At 33.5% G+C, this 6,556-nt stretch overlaps 1 pseudogene; it reads left to right on the plus strand.

The window, feature by feature from the left end:
- The first annotated feature begins 1,459 nt into the window (after nucleotides 1–1,459).
- On the plus strand, nucleotides 1,460–3,521 carry LOC120129883 (annotated as a pseudogene).
- The last annotated feature ends 3,035 nt before the right edge of the window (nucleotides 3,522–6,556 follow it).

Genomic DNA, 6,556 nt, shown 5'->3' on the forward strand with positions numbered 1-6,556 from the left:
AAGCTTAGTGCTCTAAAAGAAATAGAGAAAGTTGGGCGGAGGGTGACGAGGAGGGTCACGCGCACAACTGAAAGTGGGTTTACGTACACTTATTGTCCTAACACAAAAATAAGAGATCGAATCACCGCGTCATTTCTGAGTAATTAAGGAAGTTTATAATAATTAAATCAATTATTAGTATGATTATTGATAATGGATATTTAAATCCAATCCAATCCAATCCCAACGCAACACCACGCTCACTTCACATCTCTGTCAGTCACTTTTGCTTTCATTCAAGACAAGAAGCTTCACTTCCCCCCAGACCACAACCAAACACAAAAATTTCGTCCATTTCTTTTTGTTAACCAAACCATGTTTTCGTGAAACTTCTGCTTCATTCACCATAAACAATAAAGCTTTCTCTTTTGCTTCTGTTTCTTACAAAAGAAAGAAGAAGAAGAAGCAAAGGTGTACAAGTTCTTTTTCCCAAAGGTAAAAATTCACACACAAATATTAGCTTCTAACGTCTCTCCTGGCACGTGTAACCTGTAGTATTTTTTCTGGTTTTTTCTGCATGGAGTTCTTGTTTGCATTACCATATATGAACACCTACAAATACATTTCTTCTTCTCTCCCCATTCATTAAGATTTGTTTTTTCTTCTTCTCTCTCCCCATTCATTGTTTCAAGAGTTTGCAGGTTTCCCTCAAGATCAGTGGCTATCTCTTTTCTCATCTCCTCCTATACAGAATTCTCTTTGGTATGTTGTGGTATGAGTCTTTGCAGCCGTCTCAGCTTTCTAACCTTCGATTGATTTTTTCTTTTCTGGGTTAATATATGATTTACTTGTCCACTCAAACTCCATATGTATCTATTTTCCCAAACTGGGGCTCTCAAGGAATGATTTCTGGGCTTCTTTTACTACTACTCCATGATCGTTCAAGTTACTCAGCAAGATCTTGAGAAATAGTAACTAGTAGGTGCGGTGTTACAGTTGAACATAGTTGCTTTTCTTCTTTATTAACTACTTTGTTCCATAGTTTGGATTAAGTTCCTTATATTATTTGCTCTATGAAGTTATGACATGTGCAATAGAATTGAGGTTAACCATGGAAAGATGCAGCTCTATTACTCTCTTAGAAAAATTAACTATATTGTCTATCACTGTAATTAGGAGCTCCCTTTGATAAGCTTTCTCTATTTATTTGTTCATAGTAATAAAAAGTTTGGAAACACTTCATTGCTCCAAAGTTTTACTGTGAGTGAAATTTCTCTTTTAACTTTGTTTAGACATCAGGTTAATATGCTTCTTGCCAAAAGCATCTTGTGAATGCATGATGTTCTGCTCCACAATTGTTAGATGGCTTGCAATGGTAGAATTCTCCTTGATCTTTTGATTTCAACATTTACAACATAATCTGCAAATAGAATACGTTTAGTTTATGGGGTTAATTAGGGCTGTTGTTATTTTTTTCACAGGTTTCTAGCTGCTAGGGAATTCATATTATCTTGTCTACATATTTAAGTCGAGATCAGTTCCGTAGGAAAGGTGAGCTACTGTCTGCCGAGACACAGAACGGAAAAAACATCCAGAGTGCTGTGAAGCTGTAGTTTAAATGGCTGAAACTTGTTGGCCATACTTCGATCCCGTGTTTGAGAACCTAAGTGTCAAAATTAATCCTCCAAGGTTCTGTTTCTTTCTCTATTTACTTTTCTCAAGATCACTTGCATGCATTTTAGCAGTTCTCACTTTCTATAATTATAAACTACTGTTTATCAATTGCGTATAGGTTGACAGCGTGAATAAACCTGGAATCTTGCTGGAAGTTGTGCAAATACTATCAGACATCGATCTCACTATTAGTAAAGCTTACATCTCCTCTGATGGTGGATGGTTCATGGATGGTATCCATATTCTGATATTTATCAAGTTTGTTTATTTTAGGCCTAGAGCCTTGTTGTAGTATTTGAGAATCTTTTGATTCCTTTCAAACAGTGTTTCACGTCTCTGATCAACAAGGAAAAAAGATTACTGATGGAAGAACAATTGATTACATTGAGAAGGTACGGCCTATCTTTTCCTCTGGAACTTTTTATCTTCCTCGATCTGCCATTATTGCTCCAAAGAAATGCTCGACTAGCATTAGTGGTGTTTGAATTTTCATTAGGCTCTAGGACCCAAGGGCCACACGGCTGAATGGATGAAGAACTGCCCTGGTAAACGGACAGGGGTGCACTCTGTTGGTAATCACACCGCAATTGAACTTGTTGGAAGGGACAGACCTGGTCTCTTATCAGAGATCTCTGCTGTCCTTGCCGAGCTTCAATTCAATGTTGCTGCAGCTGAAGTATGGACACATAATAGACGAATAGCTTGCGTGCTCTATGTCAACGACTCTTCCACAGATCATGCAGTGAATGATATGAACAGACTGTCTATTAAGCACATCCTACGTGGCTGTGAGGACGACGACAAAGTGGCTCGTGCCAGATTCTCCATGGGATTCACACACATAGATCGGAGGCTTCATCAGATGCTGTTTGCTGAAAGGGATTATGAAAGGTGGTGGAGTGACAAGTGAAGTCGACTATGCCTCATCCTTCAAACCAAAGATCACGGTAGACCGTATCGAGGAGAAGGGGTATTCAGTTGTCAGTGTCCGGTGCAAAGATCGAGCTAAGCTCATGTTTGACATTGTCTTCACGCTCACAGACATGCAATATGCAGTTTTCCATGCCAATATCTGGTCCAGTGGTCCCTATGCTTCACAGGTATTCATGGAAACCAAATTACCTACTGGCTACAAAGGTATGCAACTATGCATAAATTATCTTAATGGCTTTCATGCAGGAATATTTATTCGCCACATCGACGGGTGCACGCTCGATGCAGAAGGAGAGAAAGAAAGAGTCGTTAAATGTCTAGAAGCTGCAATTCATAGAAGATTGAGCGAGGTGAGTACCGAGGAGTATGTCTAGTTGAAAATTCTCTGCTCATGTTGGGCCATTGTTTTGTTTCTAAATGGTTCTGCTGCACGATATTCTCCGAATTTCGAATCGAAACGCAGTCTTAAATATGTTCTCTTCCTACTAAGAGGCATCTACTTCGTTTCCATTTAAGATTGGAGTTGAACAAATGCAGGGTTTAAGCCTGGAGCTTTGTGCAAAGGATAGAGTTGGTTTGTTGTCTGAAGTAACGAGGATTCTTCGAGAAAACGGATTAACAGTAAGAAGAGCAGGGATCTCAACAGTTGGGGAGCAATCAGTGAATGTTTTCTACGTAAGAGATGCTTACGGGAATCCAGTAGACGCAAAGACGATCGAAGCACTCCGCCGAGAAATCGGGAAGTCAAGGATGCTTAACGTGAAGAAGGATCCGGGCAGTGGAAAAGCAGCCGAGGCCGAGGCTAGTAGCGGATGGTCCAAAGAAAGTTTCTTCTTTGGAAACTTACTGGAAAAGTTGTTGGCTTGATCAGACAAATCTCCATGTTTGACTTCAACAGAAACTCAACTCTGATAAATAAATGCAAGGTTTTGCTTGTGACAACTTTTTAAAAAATTAAGTGTTTTTTTAAATATTTCCAAATAAAACTGCCTTCCTGCAATCTAGTTATTCAAACTAAATTAAATTTATTAAAATAAATAAATTTATATGGATTTAAAAAATAAAATAAAAATGACATGAATATGTTAAAAAGGATGAAGAGTGTAATTGGAAATTCGTAAGAACTCAGTTACTCATTATATGATTGGAAGATAAATGAGAAGGATTTTCCGAAATCAAATCTCAAACTAATCAATAAAGATTAAAGTGATGTCTTTTTCAGTTATAAATATCTAAGTTTCGTTACACATGTAAAACCATAAGTAATGCTGAACATGTAAATTTTTAAAGAAAGAAAGTGTATTTGAAAATTATTTTTTTAACCTAAATGTAGAAATTACAGTTTATGGTCATTTAAAATGTTAGTGTTTATGATTATTCTATTTAGACTAATAATTATTTTATAAAGATTTAGACTATTAGAATTGCATGAGTTTAAAAAATATTTATAAAAAATGAATGATTAAAAATAGATAACATTCTTGATGTATATTAGTAAGGGGGTGATTTAAGTTGGTTTAAATAACAGAAAATGAGACGATTCAGTTTATGATCTGTGGTCGGATATAAAATTATAAAGGATGAACTTAAATCATTACACACCTAATATATTTACTACATACCCTCAGATGTAGATCCATTGTGTCATATGAGTTACTTGGTATTGAGCTTTATAGATGACTTTGAGATGGAACTTATCGGGAGTGACAGTGTGATAGAGGGTATACACTATGTCTTTCTTCTAATCAAGTAAGTGTTACATCATGACGTGATTTTCAGTGTAGTGTGATTCATCTTAAAATTTTATTTATGAAATTACACTTTTTTTCTTGAAGAAATGAACAAACTTTTTTCCCCTTGAACTTTCATACTTTATTAGTTATCTCCGAGCTATTCTATGGAGGTCGAGAGAGAGATTGTTCAATTTTATTTTGTATATGAATACTTTTCTTTCTATCATAATTTTATTATTGTTAATTTCTTTTCATCCCTAATGGCTCAACAAAGATCTTTAAAGACATTTATACTATAATTTGCTATAAAAAAAATTTACACAAGTCATCGCGAACTGTTTAATGAATTTTCAAAATTTTAATCTGACATGCAGATCCTTTTATGAATCCACGAGAAGTAAATTCATTTTCATGAACGTTTAATTTCATAAATATGTTGATGCTTTGGATTGCTTGGAGCACTTGTTTTGACAAAAGGTTTTGCAAGTCGAGAACTCACATGCAACACATGGAAAAAATTGTCTTTGAGAAAATATTACGATAATGTCAAAGTTAAGTGTCAAATGTTACATGAGACTTCTCCAAAAAGGTGTAACTGAGGCCACTTATAAATTTGACATTCATTTGTTGCATGTAAGGGAACACATGCATAGACGCTTGATGTATTATTCTCTTTGAGCCTCTTGCACTTGGAGAGAAGTCAGAAGACTATAATGTATTACTAGAATATAACAACTTACTATCTCTTGAGGATTTCATCGGCAATATTTCTCCCAAAGATGTCGAGGATCATTTGTCTATGTGGTAATATGTATAATGCGTGATGTGATGTTTTACGGTGGTTTGGACAATGAGAAAAGACGTGATTAAATGGATGATTTGTGGTTCGTCACTTTTGGCTTGGGTAGAAAGTTATTGGCAGCAAGAAAGACAATTTAACATGAAATTGATGGATTTCAATTTAATCAGATAGGTTATTTTTTTTAAAAAAAAATAATTAAATTCAAATTAGATTCTATATAGAAATAGATCGGATCAGATCAAGTTTAGGTAGAGAGTTAAAAACTTCTGATCCAATCTGACCCGAATGTATTGATTTATAAAATTAAACTAATGATGAACCCCCAACGGTTGTGTATAGTCAATCATTAAAAGCATTGTTAAATACATTTCTAAAAAACAAAGCTTCTATTAAATCAATACGGAAAGTAAATTACCTTGTGATCCCCTTGCCATGATAACGTGAAAGATGATAATATTAAAAAACAAATACATCTAACTAGAAACAAGTTGAACCCATTGAACAATCTTAGTAGTTAAATGAAGTATTATTTTATTTTGAAGTCATGACAACCTAAACTCTAAACCCCAATAACTATATCTGTAGAGCATGTGTATGTTGTTATTGGTTAAGAAAAATTTAAACATTATAATACTTTATAATTAATCTATACTATTTCATAGAAAAAAGTTAAGAGACAATCACAACCCTACTCTAATCAAATAATAGACCCAATTTTACTAAATTTATTTGGAAATCAACATCTATCAAACAATTTAATTATAAAAAAGAAAGCTTTCATTAATTATTGGGCCAAATGACAAATGCATAATAGTATTAACTTTTATAAAATAATAATTTAAGTTATCCTCCTACTTGGAAAGTAAAATATTAGTTGATTTTTATTATACCTTAATAATGTTGGAGAATACAATAAAAACTATAACAAACCAATTATATAGGATAAAAACAAAACCATTATTATATTATATTATTAGTAAAATATATTGTTTTAATTTTAATTGACATTGAATTTTAAATTCAATTTTACTTAAAAATGAATGAAATTGCTTCAACAATTTACAATGACAAAAGAGAAATTGAACTTACATTACAACCAAAATTTAAAACCTTGCCGCATTTTATTTCAAGTCACAATTTTAATTACAAACAATATATATTTATATAGCTACAATCGACATTAATCACTACAATGCACAGATAAAAGTATAATTAACATACTATAATTGAAATCAATCAATATAATTTATAATAAATTAATTAATAATTAAAATGCATCTTAACATAAACCAAAATAACATAATATCACGGGACAAGAACACAATATTAAAGCAATTGGGGTGGCTCGTGGGAACTCAAATACATTATGTGACTATGTCATAGTGAATACAATTCGAATGATGATTCAACGAAATATGAAAGTTTAGATTTAACA

The sequence above is a fragment of the Hibiscus syriacus genome, unplaced genomic scaffold, assembly GCF_006381635.1.
Source record: "Hibiscus syriacus cultivar Baekdansim isolate YM2019G1 unplaced genomic scaffold, ASM638163v2 tig00110505_pilon, whole genome shotgun sequence".
NCBI classification, from domain to species: domain Eukaryota; kingdom Viridiplantae; phylum Streptophyta; class Magnoliopsida; order Malvales; family Malvaceae; genus Hibiscus; species Hibiscus syriacus.